The 17,933-nt window shown below is 35.2% G+C and overlaps 1 protein-coding gene across 1 annotated transcript in view; it reads right to left on the bottom strand.

Annotated features, from left to right (window-relative positions):
* nmur1a (neuromedin U receptor 1a) overlaps positions 1 to 7,469 on the bottom strand; it is a 13,659-nt gene extending 6,190 nt beyond the window's left edge. Inside the window, exon 1 of the mRNA XM_024278959.2 lies at positions 6,764 to 7,469. The gene's annotated coding sequence lies outside the window, so the exon portion shown is untranslated. The remainder of the gene's footprint in view (positions 1 to 6,763) is intronic.
* Positions 7,470 to 17,933: the final 10,464 nt, after the last annotated feature.

Genomic DNA, 17,933 nt, shown 5'->3' with positions numbered 1-17,933 from the left:
ACCAGAAATAAAACAAAAAACATTGTTGCAATTACATAAAGCAGTTAAAAAAAAAACCACAAGAACAGATCAGAAGGATTAAAAACACAGCAAATCAAGGTTATAAACATGTAGACAGCACTGCTGCTGACAAAACCAAGACTTTGTGTTTTAAAAAGACTAAAACTGGATGCAGACTTAAAATCAGTGGGATTTGAGTTCCAAAGTCTTGCATCTTTCACTGAGAGAGCAGTTTAAGCAAAACTTGTTTTGCAAAAAAGGATCTTGCACTTCCCACTGGAGACCGCTCTGGTCGATCTGCTGCAAGTCTCTAATTTGCAAGTGAATGTCCTGAGGGGCTGGAGCGCCAGTTCATTGAGGCATTCAAAATAATTTTTAAAAAACTAAAATTAATATAATTGGTAAAAGTTAAAATGTTATATTGGTGGTGATATTTAACTGTTTTTTTCTTTATTGCCTGATTATGAAGCCTCTTTATAGGTCTGAGTGTGGTCTGACTGGATTACGACCAAGAGGTAATTCCATAACACAAGTGTGATAAAATCATAGAGTTTATAATATCCAAGCACATTCTGGATTCAGGCTTTGTCTTATAAATTTAAAACAGGTCATCTTTAACCGGAGCACTTTGCACACTTTTTATTTAATATGGCTTTTAAATGACATTTTAATGTCTTTAATCGAACGTAGCCAAAAACTTTGTTGACTACCACAGATAAACGAAAAATCTTTTTCTCTGTATTTGAAATAGTTCACCTTGAGTTGGAAACTCTGCATATTAGTAATTTAAGAAATGTAAATTTTTTTCATGTTTTCAAGTCCAGTTTGTTTTAAAAACAGAGAAATAAAGTTATAAGCTTAAATTATGCACATTTACACATTTTTTTAAATTGCGATCCACAAATTTGATCTGTGATATAATCTTAACTATTCTGAGGTATGTATTTTTTTTTCCAAGTATTAATCTTGAATTGTAATATGCATTAAATTCCTGGAAATTGTTTGAACCAGTTAAGGGTTCAGATTGAACAGATTGATTCAATTTATTTTCCCCACAAGACCGGAAAAAAGTAAATAAAATAGTATGGAGAATGTTCAGTGATTCCCCCCTTGCATGCTGTTTTATTGTTAGGAAATTTGTTTTATTGAGATTACTACTTGTATATGGATGTACGCATTTCTATTACATATATTACACATTTATATTAACAATTCCCCCCCTCTTTTCTTTTATTTTAAATTTATGAAATACTTTTATTCATTGTATTGTACTATGAAGGTGGTCTATCTTCTCGACATCGTAAAACTGATTTATGTGTATAGGACTGGTATTAGTCTGACGTGGATGGACCTTTGATTTGGTTCCCCATAAGTTTTATTTTGTCTTGTTTGGTCTAATCTAACACAAATTGAATGAGAAGGAAAATCCAAACATTAGTGCATATCTACATAAAAACTATGCTTCTATAAACAAGTTAACCTTTAATGTAAAATATAAGTATTAAACGTAAACTAATATGCAAAATTACTTGCCAATAGACTATCAGAATACAGATATAGTGAATACTAACAATAACAGCTTTAAAATGCTTACAAAAGGAAATATTTTCAACAAAAATGTGTGTAGTTTGTATGTACCTTGCATTTCAAACATAATAAAAAGGTTTTGTCCAGAATAACTGACTGAATACATCTTTTTGAAAGTCTGTGGCATTTAAATAAACGTATAGCAAATGTGAAAAAACCCAGAACAAAAGAGAAGTTAAAAAAAAGTGTTTTTAAATATATCCTATCACACGAGCATTATTTTTGAAAATTTGGGATCAGGTCTTGGTTTGTCTCAAAACCCCATTTTAATTAAATGTGTTTTACGTCACAGTGGGTGGCTGAGATCAACAAAACAATCCTTGTAATAACATTTCTATGAAATGATCTTCCTTGAAAATCAGTTGAAGTGAGGAGGAAAGAACGAAAAAAAAAAATCATATGAATATTGTGAACGTCCCCACAGAGCCACGGACAAGAAACTCATCAAAGTTAACTAAATCACTTAGTGCAAGAAGTGAGCCAAAACTTGTTAGAGGAAACAGCAGTAGCCTGTGATATAATATCGTCCAGGTATTGGTGAGGAAACATGCAGAGACTGTGAGGCCTGAATTAACATTAGAAAAAGAAAAAACAAATCCTGAAAACGCACATTTGTTTTTCTATTATGGTGTGGGTTTCCGTTAACAAGTTCATTTACTACCCCCTGACCATAACCCATAACCATCACAAATGATTGATGTATCACCATTTCTTTACCTAGTCCTAAATCTATCAAAACCCTAAAAACTAAGTTTTGACCTCAAGCAACATTACAGAAGTCTGAATGATCACACTTCTGCGATTGGTCTTTGTAAGTGTATAAACACAAGTCATTGCCACCTGTTTTATATCCAACCATCCATCCAACCATCTATCCATCCATCCAGTCACAGAACGGGCAGACAGCTAGTTTCAACTGCAGCATATTTATTAACACAGCTAAAAGTCCACAAATCTAAATCAGGGTCAGGCAGCCAATGAGCATGGAAGCATCAGAGAGCAACCAGAGTGGTCAGGATCCGGGCAAGGGTCGGGGCAGGCGGCAAAAAAGCAGAATCAAAGATGAAGCAGGACCAGATGAACAGGAGATCAGGTCAGGATGAAATACTTGGTATGCAGGCTGAGCAGCACAAACAATACTTCACACTGGTGAAGCTCTGTGTAGTCTCTAAGTGTCCTGTGGGTGATTGGCAAACGAGACACAGCTGAGCAGCATCCAGGAACTATGCGCTTGGGCTGCTGGGAGATGAAGTGCAGTCACTACTCCGGAGACTGATCACATAGACAGGAGCTCTATTTCCAGTCTGTTGAGGCATCGATTTCTGAGCAAAAAGCTAGAGAACCGGAAAAAGGTCAGTTTCCAAATAAATATCTCATAAAAATTGTATTTTATATTTAAGGGGATGTGTCCATGCGATAACACACGATAACACAGAAGATAACACTTTTGTCAATTTCCCCATGAACGATGATGTTATTTTTGGTAGTAACAAAATATAACATTATTTATGACATACATTTTGCAAAGATTGTGAAGAAGGAGAGATTCAGATGAGTGAAGAGAGCGAGATTAACTCCTTTGATATGAGAAGGCGGGATAAACCACTCCTTCAGGAGCCAAGGGGAGGGCGACGAACCCGAGATGCAACAGAGACAAGCAAACTGACCAACAGTCCTGAGGCGGACTCTCCATGCAACGCAACAGAGATGCACCGCAGATGGACCAGTGTAAATTCGGGGTAATCTGGCTACTGTTGGACACCCTGGACAGGTTGCCAGCCTGTCACAGGGCTACACAATTACACCCCCACATTCACACCATGCAGCTCGAGCATCAAAACAGATATTGAAAAAAAAAAATAATTACAGTTCAACTTCTTTAGTTTCCATAGCAATACCTTTAAACAAATGCTGGCTAAGGATTACCTGTAGTTGAGGGGGACAGCACTGTGCACATTTCCTAACACCTCCTCTCACGTGTGCAAGCTTGGATTAAACATCAGAAATGATAAACTTCAAATCTTTTGTTGGAGAAAAGCTGCCGCCTGTGTCAAACATTTGGTTTTTAAATCCCAGATGGATTTCCAGTCCGACAGCCGAGCAGCATTTCCTGTATAAAGAAGCTGATTACCTGACATAGGCAAAGCTGCACGAGCGGACCTGTCGGCGTCAAATTATAGAGTCAGCCCGAGAAGGATGTTCTGAAAGCACTATAAAAAGTCCTCACCTGATCTAAAATGCTGCAGACAGGTACTGATGAATGATTAATTAGAGCTTTATTCATTCTTCATAAACCTCATGCAACTAAGTTAATTCCTGACTCTCCATCGAGTCAGGAATAATAATAATAAAAAAAACACTTTATTTCTTTATGTATTGTTTTCTAACTTAAAGTTTTATTATAAACACAATTGGGGATAATGCTGTCTGCAGAATCTGTTGAACTAATGATGCCACATGAGCCTGCAGAACATGATGGATGTCCACCAAAATTTGAACAATTTTCTCTGAATGCTAAAATAACTTAGAAGTAATTAAAAGAGGGTCGAGAACTGTAATAAACTTGTCAGAGCATGGATTATTTGGTCTGAGACTGACATGATCTGCTCCTCTTTACTTCACTACTACTACTCAGGATTAGAATAGCTTTGAAGCCAATTGTTGAAAGTATCCTCAAAGCTAATCTTACTTTTTGATCCTTTGCACATACGACCCAATGCTTCCGATCTGTCCCTGGAATTACATTTGCTTCAATATTTCGAACACAGTGAGCTTGAATTCATTAATAAAGTGTCTTCAGAACTGACGTGCACAAATGTACCTGTTAGACTCCAGCCTTGCCCTTTTAAGTCCTTAAATTAATCAAGAATGCTTGAATCATTTATAAATAAGTTGCTCTGCAGAAAGACTACGGCGAAAATGAATTGAATAAAATAGAAGATTCAATTTATATACATCACACAGAGTGAGTATTTTCCAACACCTTGACTACATATATCCTGTTGTGATAGAGATCAATGAGCCATCCCTGTTTCCTTGAGAAGTACTGCCCCTGCTGTTCAAACATATCAGAAGACAGTGACTCCATAAATATATGAAACCTTTGGGGGCCTTTGAAGGCATGGTCAAAGAAAAGTAATGTACTAAGAATGTATTCTGTATGTGAAGGGCTTTATAGAAACATGGACATTAAAGAATAAAAAAGACTTTCATTAGTATATAATTTCCCTAAAAACTGCTTAAAAGGCTTAAAATGAACTTTAAATGTTGGTGGAAGGGTTACATTCTTTTTTCTTTCTAAAAGAAAATATCACATTCAACTGGGAAATGGTTTGCAATTCGCAGCGTGATGGAATGTACAACAAAGACACTTTTGATTGTGTTGCAACAGGTTGTTCCATCTCCAACAGATAACGCCGACAGTTCACCAAGATGCAGTTTATCCCCGGTAAAAGTCTTCTAGAGGGTTGAGTATGACGTGTTGTCATAGCACTGCAGTGTGCACTTGCACTGAATTACAAATATTCAACTGGTATGAGATGCATATCAAACAAATGATCATTTCTGTTACTTTGGCAATGAAAATTAGCTTAAAGATTTAATACCACTTTTTTATGCTTTACAGGGGTCATACCATAATTTTCTTAAGTCTTTCACAGTAAACTAGATCCTTATATATGATCATATATTACCTTCGGAACACTGAAAAACAAATTATTTATGAAATATGATTCACTTTTGTGGACCGTTTTAATGTCAAACGACTTGATCTCTGAGGCACCGCCTTTCACTCCTTGTCGGTCCCGCCCATTTCATGATGTCATCCTTGAGCCTGCCTCACCAAGCCTCCTCAGCATGACCAAACTTTGTAAACAAAACCATGTGACTACAGATCTCCGCAGTCATTGGCCAGGAGCTATAAAATATGGATGAACCGCTGAGGTCAGCACGTTTCCACCCGCTCGTTTTCGTGGGAGCACAGGTTTTTTTGGATTACTCTTAAATGCATGAACGGATCAAAATACCACTTTAGGGTTCTTTATAGTGAAATGCACTTAAAACCTAAAAAAGTAGAATTTTCATGTTAGGGCCCCTTTATAAATATTGAAAATAAAGGTAAATGGAAAAGATTCCGGGTTTGTGTAAAGCTTTATGAGTAGCTCATTCAATTGCTGCCTACTGTTTTACCACTACAATCATTTTCCCTCTAAGTATGCCACTTTATTATAAACCTTTCTGCCCATTTCCATTAATACCTTTTACAATAAAAACTGGCACAAATTTACCGTTCAGATAATTATAGTAATTTATCTTTTTATATATTAAAAAGAAAAAAAAAATCAATATAAGCAGTTTAATTATAAACAACTGTTTTAGGAAAAGGGAAGATAGCTCCTTTTTTTGTCATGATATTACTTTCTTTGATACATCCCAAACCTGAACGGGGAATTTTCAAAGCTCCTAGGAGTCTGTTTCATTTTTGGTAACAACAGAGAGACATTTTGATCCATTAAAAGCAAAGAGATTGTCATGCTGTCTGAGAAAATCTTTTTTTTAAATATATTTTCCTATTTTTCTCCCAATTACATGTTCATTTAGGCAAAAATTGAAAATTCTGTTTTATTTATTAATACATCTGCTGCCTTTAGGCAAAAAAGAAATGAATAAAGTCCAGAAAAAAATTTGTATGTTAGGAAAAGATGGGCAACTGCATTCACCCAATAATAAAAATCCTAAATTAGATTAAAATCTTTGTCTTTCTTCTATTTTTTTTTTTTTTACAGTTTTAGCCTTTTATTCAAAGAAAAAAAAATCCAGTTTACTTCACTGATTCCAAATTAGAGATGAAATGTCAAATATTTGGCACAAATCAAATGACATGAACGTGTTGAAGCTAATGAAAAATATTTGAAGGATATACGACCAATAAAAATAAGTCGGTGTGTTTGACTCGGTCAGCATTGGATATTTGTAATATTTTTATATTTTTAAATTTGTGTTGGGGGAAAAAGTGAATGAATAATTAAAGAGCACACACAACAACAAGAACATAAAAAGGAGTGGATCCTATTCTGTAGCAATTACATTGTCTATAATGAAAAGACTGATTTTCTGCATACATGTCATATATATTTACCCTTTGAATCAGAATCTTTTTCATAAAGGAAAATCTTACCTTCAATGATCTTCTTTCGTCAGGTTGCTTGCTTTGGGCAAAGATTAGTCTTGAGTGTGAAGAATGTGCTTGTCACCGAGCCCTCTGTCGTCTCTGTCTGTTGCTCTCTCCTCCAGCGTCACTCGCACTTCTGCATACATACGGTGCAAACACACTCTCTTTCTGTCATCCTCCCTCACCTCCACCCTCTCACACAAACATTTAGACCTACATGTGTAACTCTGGCTGCATTTCCATGCTCCAGTAATCTCTACGAGAGCACATGAGTGATGTAAGTCAGTCACATGAAAACCAAACAATTGATTTTTATGTGTTTTAATGTAAAACTCATTGTATTTTTTTATTTGCTTTGGATTTACTTTAACTCTCAAAGTCAAGTTTGTTTTTCTGTCAGGGCGCGGAAGCAGCCGAGGCTCCCACGGTGCAGCTGTCAGAGTGGAGTTCCTGCTCACGTCTGATCATCTTCCACATGGAAAGGTTGGCTGAAACCTCAAGGTGAAAAGATGCAACTGTTAAAGCTTTTCATGAAAGGCAACGAGACTGACCCTCTTTGTGCCACTCACTTTTGACTTCCCATCCCGTTCAGACAAGTGGAACTGTACTTAAAGACCCATTCTGATGAAGCCTGTGTTATTTTTACTTTTTCTTGAGACCGTTTTCTCACGACAGAGGACATATATCAAGAAATTTTAGCTCACCTTGCACTTCGGAGGATTTCTTTATTCAAACTCCGGAGCCACATGAAGCTCTTTTGTCCCTTTATTGTGGCTCTTTAGCTTTAATGAAAAATGCTAATGATTAAATGTATAATAGATTAGTTATTTAAGTTTTTAACGTCAAACAACTAAGCAAAAAAAGGTTTATTTCACTTTATTTATATCTGTAAAATTGTTCTGTAAATTTGTATTTTTAATTTATAGTTAGTCAAATAAAAGACGTTGTTTTATTTTGGTAAATTACAATGAAGTGGTGAAAGTTGTGAACAAATGCAATTTAAAATTATTGAAAATTATTTATAGTTATGTGTTTTGTGCCTCACATCTTAAATAATGACAACAAAAAACTCAATTTATTCTAAGGGTTTTTTTTAAAATAAATAGATTCGACTAAAACGTGGCTGGTGTCTGAGCGTAAAAGGGAAAACGATGAACATGTGGACACTGTTGTAATTTAATTATTGGAATATTTAAGTTACATTTATAAATCAATGTTTAATTGACAAAAAAATATTGCACTTTTTTTTTTTACGATTAAGTTAACCTTTGAGACTCTCGTTGGGTTCTGGTCTGTCAGAAACCAGACCAAATGGCTCTTTCAGAGTTAAAGATTGCAGACCCCTGACTTAGACAAATAGATCCATGGACGTCTTTGTTTTTTTTTGTCCAAGTTGGCATCTGGCTCCAAACCGTACAGCTGTTGTTGGCACCATCTACGTTCTGCCTGCCAGATCGGTACGGGGGCTTGAGACTAGTGATGACCTCACAATATTTGATTGGCTGTTGCTGACAGTTGTTATGCAAGGAGCTGTCAATACAAAAACCATTACACATAATTATGTGGGAAAATAACTTTTGGTTGTAAAAATATGTAGAGCCTGAGCAGATCTCAACAGTAAGTATTTTGTCTAAGTGCCGTTCCTGTAGTACTACATCATCACTTGTCTTACCTATCTTGCAGGCCGAACACATATGGTAGCTCCGACATTTCTTGGGGGTGAGAGAAGCTTTAAGCCAGGGGGACAGCATGTAAACAAAGAGACTAAATATGGTATAATTATAATTACAAAACCACTGGGAACACTTCTACCATAGTTCAAAAGTTGATCAGTGTGGGACTTCTGCAAGTTTATAAAAAAACTCCATATAGTGATATGTTGTGTTACAGCAAAACTCTTGTTTAAGTCTTGACTCTGGCTCTTCAAAGTTGTTTCTGAGAACTCCAGCTTTGTTTTTAGGATATGAGTGTAGACTTGTGTGTATATCATGGTGTTCAGCTTCTAATTTTTGTACCATGCAGGTGAGGCGAGCTTCTGCAAACCCAGAACTGAAAGAAAAGCAGGTATATAAACCAAGTAAGTGATTGCAGCCATTCTCCAGGAGCATAAATGTGAACCTGCATTACAGATGAAATGAGAATCTAACGGCTTCAAATAAGTCGACACAAAAGGAAATCTATTTTTCACTCATCTAGACAGCAGATGTTGAGGTGACTCAACATTACTTTAATATAGGGAGCTGAAGAAATTGCTTCAGGCAACATTGTTCTTTATGTGGATTTACAGCAGGTCATTGTGCAGCAGTCTCAGATCTGGTCAATAGTAATACAGCTGAAATCACCATCTGCTGTGGATCAAGGTCAGCAGCTCCTGAACACAAGAAACCTTTTAGCAAGGGTTTACTGACACCTGTGCTTCACAATGCTGGTAATTAAAACTGAAAGTTTGCAATGAGCCACATGCTTTAGTCAAATCCCTTAAAGACCCACTCTGATGAAAATCTTGTTTTTAACATATTCTGGTGTTGAAAGACATATTTAGGAAATGAAGCATCCACTGCTCAGAGATGAATTTCTAATGCTTCGTTTACACTGAACACAATTTGTGTGAACATTTACATGACTCGGCAAAAAAGGGGCAGTGTTTTTTAAGCTTTAAAGTTAATGTTTTTAGCCTGATCGCTACATGGAGTAGTGTCTGTGTATATCACATTTACAATGTATGGAAGACATGGATGATGTTGATTGATCAGGTTTATTTATTGTGAAGAGATCTGCAAAAACATTGGTAGTCACCTGCATGGTTCGGTTTATATAATCTTTCAAAGATTGTCCCAGAAGAGGGGGCTTCAATCTCACTCTGGAGTCTGTATGACAGCTGCTTTCACTGTGTTTCTGTGTCTCTGTGACTGAGTTTGAAGGTTCTCTGTTTTACATTAACCTGAGAGGGGAAAAATAAAAACAAAAATCAAATTAGGGTAGCATTTTTTTTTTATTATTGTCTTGATGTAAATAAGAAAATATCACAAAATTCTAGCGGCTCTCTGTCTGCTGGCGTAGCAAGTGAGCGAGCTCCGCCGTCACCCGCGGCAGCTCTCTACCGTGGATGCGAAAAACTGGCAATCTATAAAAAGTGTATCCCACCGTTGTTTAAAAGTAGCTGGGATGAGTTCTGGGAACCGCACGACCCCAGTGGGTTAAGGAAGTAGATGGAAGTTCAGGACAAAAATGTTTACATTGAATAAGTATTATATTCACTGATCGAGTTACTGATAACGTCATGTGCCCAAAGCTAAGTGGCTGATAGATAGATTTGATGCGACGACCTGCCAAAATTTGAATATTTGTACTCTGGCCACACTGTTGCCAGACCACCACACTGTGCCCATTGCTTAAATCATGTCGCATGACCTCAATTTGCATCTTTACTATTGACTTATCATTGAAACTGAAGCACGTTTGGTATGAACAAAAAACAGCATTAATAGACTTCTGTGAAGGCTTTGAAAATAGATCAAATGATTGATTGGAGTGGGTACCTTGTAATTATTTTGATTTAATAGAATTTGTACATTTAAGGGACCATTTTCTTTAATGTTTTGGAAGAGGAGAGCCACACTATTGGACTGTATAAGTGTTTGGCACTAATTACAAAGGTTGTACATTTGCAGTCATTCAAAGGCTTTTCTCTCCTCAGACCGTCATTGTTTTCTTTAATTAAAAACAACTTAAACTTTCACACCGTTTCCTTCAAATATTTCTTTTTTTTGTGTTCTTTGAAACAGGAACAAGGTTATTACCTGCAGATCACAAAGGTCATCAGGTATGCTCCGTTAGTCATGGATTTGGTATTTAAAACTTGCACCTTCAGTTTCTTGTGACCTACTAAAGACAAATGGACAATCAGCAATCAGTCACTAAGAGGGTTTGATTGTCCCTGAACATGCTATTTAAGGCCTGAAAAAAAAGGAAACTGTATAAAATAAATTATAGAGGTTAAGAGTATCTATGACAATCATCTATTCAGTTATTTTGCGTTTGATATTTAACATCCTATTATAATAACAGTATAAACAAAAATAATATTGGGGTTGGTGCCATTAGCCTTCCTGCTGCTTTGGGTTCAAAATCCTAAGGTCTTCACTGAATTACTAAATATGAGTGTTTTATATAAATTTAAGATATATATTTTATAAAGTTATCAAACTTTAAAAATCCTTTCCTCCATCTTCCTAATATTGCATAAATTTATGTAGATGTTCATGCATCTACAGGAGAAACATCTTCAAAATTCTTGACTAATTCCTTCAAGTGAGATTGCCATTTGAAGGTTAATTAAATTATACATTTAAATGATCTTTGATTGCTATATATAAAAAAAAAAAACTGAAATTGGCTATGTTATGTATCCCAAATGGCACTTTGAGTTCTTAGTATCATGAGTGAGAAAGAGATCCTTATTTAAATTGGTTTCAAGTTTATCCTTTAGTTTCCTTGTGAATTTTAGACTTTCAGAGTTCTGCAGCCTTGTCTTTAATCTGTCTACATTCTTCTTAATCAGATTTTTTAACACATTATTTGCCATTTTATTCCCCTCTTCTGCTTTGCCAACATTTTCAAAGAGAAATGTCACACAATAAATTGCAAACAGTCACATAATCTGACAGTAATCACTCTGGATTGTGCTGTCGCAAGGAGGAACATTAAAAGCTTTGCTCTCAACTTGACTTCGGAGATCACACTGTTAGAAAAAAGGAGGCAAAAATTCAAAGTGACAAGGAAAGTTACGAATAATCTCTGCACAGCAGATGCCCCAAATATGTCGACACTTCTAAGCTTCAGTTTGGTCATCCTGCATGGCAGATTTTTTGTTTTTCATAAATTATGCTGAATTGTTATTCCTTGTGCGATGTAGCTGATGGTTATGCCTTGACTTATGCCACCAGACGGTGGCTCATGTCTTACATAAAAAAAGTTTTTTTCTTTTTTTTTATTACCTTTATAATCTGGTTGGCCTTAAGTAGGAATCGTGGTGCTGACTGACTTCTAATTGATTTTCTGTCGTACATGTACCTAAAAATGTATCAAAGTGTTATTGTACAATTTTGATAAACTATGAAGCCATTCCACTTGATGGATTATTAGAGAATGATGCCTACCGTATTCAGGAACCTGGCTCCGGAGCCACAGGTTGCAGACCCCTGAGCTATATTTTTATATTACTGCTTCTTCCCACTCCTTCTCAAGCAATCAATCAAACTCTACTTGATTTTAGTTAATTATAACTATATTTAATTGATCAAATGTGACATAAATATGTCTTTGTTTATGTTTCTCATTGTTCATTGTTTCTTTAATATGTTTGAAATTGTATTGTCCACACTTAAAATAAAACAATCAAGCTTTTCCTGTTGCACAAACAACATCATGGTAATTCCAGAATTGGAGAACATTTTATGCCCCCCTTACTATATTTCAAAAAATTCATATGCGATATACTAAAACATGTAATTTCTGACTAAATTGACCCATTTTAAGACCAAATTTACAAAGAAAAGAGAAAAGAATGGTTGAAAATTGTTTTAAAAATGCCAAATTAGTCCCCATGTTGTCCCACACCCTAATCTTCAAATGAAATCTTAAATAAAACGGTTATAAATACATTTATATTTCTTTCTTTGTATTAATTATTTAATTAGTGTATCTTGAACCTGTTGGGACTTAAGTTTAATTAACACATTTTTTTCATTAATACAAATTATCAATGGAACATGTGTTCTACAACATGCACACAAACCAGTTACTGTAACCCATATATCATCCTAGAAGAAGAATCTTGCAGAAAATCACATGATATGCTGGACTTGACATCATCAAAGTTTTCCTAAAGAAATCGATCAGCAAAGGAATCTATTTTTCATATTTTTACTAAATAGCCTAGATTGAACATCTCACTCTACTACATGTAACCCTTTTACACATATAATCACAATAAGACAATTATATACATGTTTTGTTACTTATTTATTTTGGTAACTTTGTCCTCTTGGTCATCAGTAACAGCTGGCCAAACAACTACAGTCATGTGAAAAATTTAGGACACCCTCATTAAAGAATCAGCTCCCCATTAAACAATGTTAATGTTCAATCTTATTTTGAAAACTTTCTTAAGTGATTTGAAATTCCATTTCATAGAAAGTCTTAAATATGCTTACATTTTTTAAATGTCAAGTTATATGTCAAGTTAAATGTCAAGATAATATTAATACAAATTTACAACCATGTTCTAAATTTGTATTAATATTACAAATTGGTAACAGAGTTTTACCAAATTTTGAAATCATCAATTTTATGAAATACAAATAGTTCAATGGATCTGTAAGCTGAGCTAATCAAGCCTTTGATGGTTTTGATGGTTTAGGACCCATTATTGATAAATACGCAGCAGAAAATAATAATAATAAAATATATATATATATAGATTTACTGTATTTTTCATGAATTTTGAAGCCCAGCTCTAGAATGACCCAAAAGCAAAATCAAATGAACACAAGACATATATATATATATATGTATATACATATAGGCGCGTAAAAAAGGAAAACATCACACCATCTTCTAAGAATTAATTCTTACAATTAAGACACATTTATTTACAGACTTTTTTTCAGAAAACATATCCGCTGTGGGATAGTCTTGAGCTTCAAATTGAGGCTTCTCTGAATTCATGGCAAAAGCAGCATGACAGAGCTGGGTTTCCTGTTCGGTGATCAGTTTGACATTTTTAAATAATTTCATCAAACTTTTTCCACAAAAACCTCATTATCCTTATTTAATGTCTGTCAGAGGCGGACAAAAGGAGTTAATAATTAAACAGCTCACTAGTTTCACATGACATTTCTCTTTTTCTCCAATGATAAATATCCCTCTGAACAGATGGTATTCTACACATTACAACAGCGATACATTTTAATGAAGGATCACACTGACCTTTCACTCTGACAAAATCCACTTTATCAAGGTTAGTCTAATAAAATTCAATCAACAACACCGTAGTCTTGATCTGCGCTTGTTTTTCCATCAATGGTGTGAAAGTAAGAACACCATTAAGGGAGATTTCTTTTGTGTGAAGAACTTATGGGTAACAATTAGCTTTCCTAAAGCTGTCAACATATTCTCAGTTTACAGAATCATGAATGATTGCATATATGGATGGAGGGTGTTAGTTTACACCAAATAACATTACAAAAGCATGTTTTGGTCTTTAATGTAATTCAAACCTTTGAATATGAAGTAGTTTAAGTAAACACCATATGGAGGATCTTTAACTCACATTGATTTTGCATTATATTCTGTCATTTAAGCAGCAGTGTGACAAATGAGTATCACAGCTGTCAGAGTTTGAACTCAAGAACTAACTGTAATGTAAATGTGCCTCTACAAAGCTTCACCCATATGCCGTATTCTGTTGTGCTGTGGATATTATTAGATGTATAAATTTTTACAAATCTGTTTAGATTTCCACATTAGAAATATTCCTGAGGCTATTTAAAAACCCACTCTAATAAAAAGTGTTTTTCACATTTTTTGTGGCATTTTTCTAGTAGTGGAGGATAAAAAGAAAGAAAATTAAAATTAAAATTGCATTTCTTTGTATAAACTGCTGGGAATTAGGAGCATAAAAAATGCCATCAGAAAAAGCTTGTAGTGGTGCGTAAGTGCATCCACTTGCAGAAAAACGGATCGTTTTGATCGTCCCAGCTGGTTTTTTTCAGAAATGTACAGCTGGATAGCCCCAATATTTCTCACCATTTTTGGGGGGGTTGTTAAGGGCTGTAAGCTAATGGGAGATAGTGTAAACAGAAGGATGTCGAAAAGCTTAATCCAGGCCAAAAATCCAGGCAAATTTCAAAATAATTAGTGCCATTCTGGAGAAGCTATGTCCTAAAATGAAGCCTTTGTTTAATTATTTTAGCAAAAATATGCCAAATCACGAGTCAAAGACAACTGGGAAAAATGTTACAACAGATCAAAAGATGACTGGAGTGAGTCTTAAAAGACAGATACTGTTGAACTGCTGGATCTTTTATTAAAGGTAACACTATTTTCCAGTGAAGTCCTGTCACAGAGACAGCATGGGAGCTTGTCATTTTATTTAAATCTGTTTGTTTGAAATAATTTAACAAGTCATCTGGCTGAGATCAGCAGAACTTCTAACATGTGTGTCTATAAATCTTTTTTTGATCATAAAATAAAGGTCTGACGAGCGCAATTTAAAATATGTGGCTTGCATCACAACCAATAAGTTAGTTTGAGCTAGACCTTTATTGTACATTTGCATACAATGAAAATAAAGGTTCTCCTCAAGGTGCACACACACAGAAACACAATATATCAACGGAATACAAAGAAACAACACAGAATTTCAATAAAAGTAATGCTAGGATTAAAATTGCACCTTCTATAAAATGGCACATTTTCTTCTAAAATAAGGTAAGATATGCTTTACATGCAAATTTATGTGAGTTCTGCAATGCTTGAGTCTAAAAAACAAACAAATAGGCTTGACTGATAATATGCATGAGTTTTAAACATCAAATAAACTCATTTTTTACAGAACTATTAATTTAGCTGTGCTATCTTCTCATATTCTCCTCTTCCACATCATGTTTAAGTCATTTTCTTCTCTGAATAAGATCATATATATATATGAGAAATAGGATTATATAGAATAAATGAAATGTGGTATGACATAGACATCCTTTAATAGAGGGTGTGTTGAATATAATAGCTGGGATGGCAGTGGATGAATGGACTGCGGCCAAGAGTTGGTTGATGGAATGACCAGATTATTGCTGTCAATCATACTTTACATGTTTCATTGCTGCCTCATGTATTTCATGTGTTGCTCCATAGATTTCCTTTTTTTAAAATATATTTCAGCTTTTGTATACATGTCTGGCTCAATGCTGTTTCTTGTAAAAAAATACAAAATAAATAAAAAATCTAACACATTAGACTTGATTGATGAATTCACTAATTGCTAGTTATTAGGGAAATTATTTAGAAAGTGTTTGCAGAAGTGGCTGATTCATGCGACCAAACACAGATCCTTGAATTTGTCTGTATTTATTTTACGCTTAATTTAATATTTCATCAGACTATATGTGCAATGAAAGGGGATATGATAATTAAGTCATTAGCAGCACTCACAGCAGTTTCATAAAACGTTCTCAAACAATAAAATAAGTTGTTCTAAGGAGAAATGCATTTTGTTGCATTATATCCATAATTGATGGTATTTTCAATCAATTCAAAGACGTACAAACTAAGATGATATTGAAGGGGGACATTTGTGTGTAACAATGCGTGTCTAATGTGGTCTTCATCTAGTCAGATGCAAACCCTTTTACCTGTGACAAAAGCTGCTTTGTGTTCCTGGTGCCACAACATAAAAGCATCAACAGGACTTCATTTTGATTCTGTGATGTCTCTCATTCAAGAGGCGGAACACTTCTGCGACTTCTGTTCCCTTCCTGCAATCTTTTTCCACAACCAAAATTAAAACTGAGCTGAAACAAAACACTGGATTAACAGAGGAACACTTGATTCCATTGCTAAACTAAACTAAACAGGTTATCCCCTCCCTTAGATCCTCCTTCTCTTTAAGGAAAAACTCCTAAAAAAAATAATGATTCTGGGAAAAAAAAAAGAAGAAACTTCATTAATGTCCACACAAAGGAGGGATCCTCTCCTTGGACGGACAGGCAGTGTACCAGGACTGTTAAAGAAGCATTAGTTTATCTAACTCTACAACTATGTTTGAATAGTGTTTCAGGCTTCATCCAGATGGAACTGGAAACCAGCTGGGGGCGTGGCATGAGCCAGAGGTGAGGTCCACTGCCAAGGACAGGAGCACACACGCGGAATCTCTACTGCTCCCCCAGAGAGGTGGGAGAGAGGGACAACACATGAATCGCACTGCACCAAACACAGGCATGGGGAACTAAATGAAAAATAAATAATAAAGAATAACGGTGTAGATAGAAATAGAGGATAGAACCCAGTGCACCATACTTTTCCCAGCAACTAATTAGTGTTGTTATTGAAATTTAATTCAACCTCTTCAATTGTAAGTTCCAAGCAATATGGCATATATAATGGATGGTAATGATGATAATAATTGAAAATCTAATTTTTTAGCAGATAAATATTAATCCAAGCCCACATGAGCTGCAGGTAAGCCACAGCAGGGGGAATAGGCCGACTTGGCTCAGTTTATGAAACCATCTTTCATCTGTGAATGTGCGTCCAAGAATGCGTGTCAAATTGGTGTTCACACTGCACAACCAAGATGGGGTTCTTTTGACTGTTTACTAGTGCATGTTCGCCACCTTGTCTAGGCGAAATGTGCGAAATGTTGAGGCAGTACAAATTTCGAGATTTGTGAATGAAATGGATTACACTCATGTTCTGATAAAAGCCTTGGTTTATCTTTATTTAAAATAAATAATTAAACATTATCAAGCTGGGTTCACCCTAGATGAACCAAATACATGGGTCACTACCAAATCCAGGTGTCTGATTGGTCAAAGTTGGTTTAACATGCATTCATGTTTTGTACGTGGAGCCCAAAAATGGTTGAAAAAAACCTGCGTGAACATAAGAGTAAACACGATAGCCCAAAACGAACATTCACACAGACTTTTCATTGGAAGTGAACAGTTGGATGCGCGTTGTCAATGGCGGCGTGAACGTAGCTTCAAAAGTTCATAATGCAATAGTTAACAGTAAAACAAATGGGCACAAACCTGTGCATGTAGTTGAAAACAATAAGACTCACAGGATATCATGGGTAAATTAAAAGAAATTAGTCAAAAACACCAGGATCTATGGAATGTTACAATATGATCCACTTACACCCAGATTCCAATTTTTTGAGGACATAATGTGGAAGGATAGTTTCACAGAGGATGTCGATCTGAGGCACAACCCTATTTTTTTTCATCTGAACCCTTTAGTCGTCATTATTAATAAATAAAAAGCTGATTTTAGTTTGAGAGGACCACTTGATATCGTTACACACATGACAAATGTAGTTACATGGTCTCTACATGCACTCAAAAAAATGATTCAAGCCCCTCTTAAAGGTGACACATTAAGATTTAATTCATTT

Source organism: Oryzias melastigma, linkage group LG4 (assembly GCF_002922805.2).
Source record: "Oryzias melastigma strain HK-1 linkage group LG4, ASM292280v2, whole genome shotgun sequence".
NCBI lineage: Eukaryota > Metazoa > Chordata > Actinopteri > Beloniformes > Adrianichthyidae > Oryzias > Oryzias melastigma.
The sequence above is the reverse complement of the archived record's forward strand: the minus strand, read 5'-3'. Positions and strand labels throughout refer to the sequence as shown.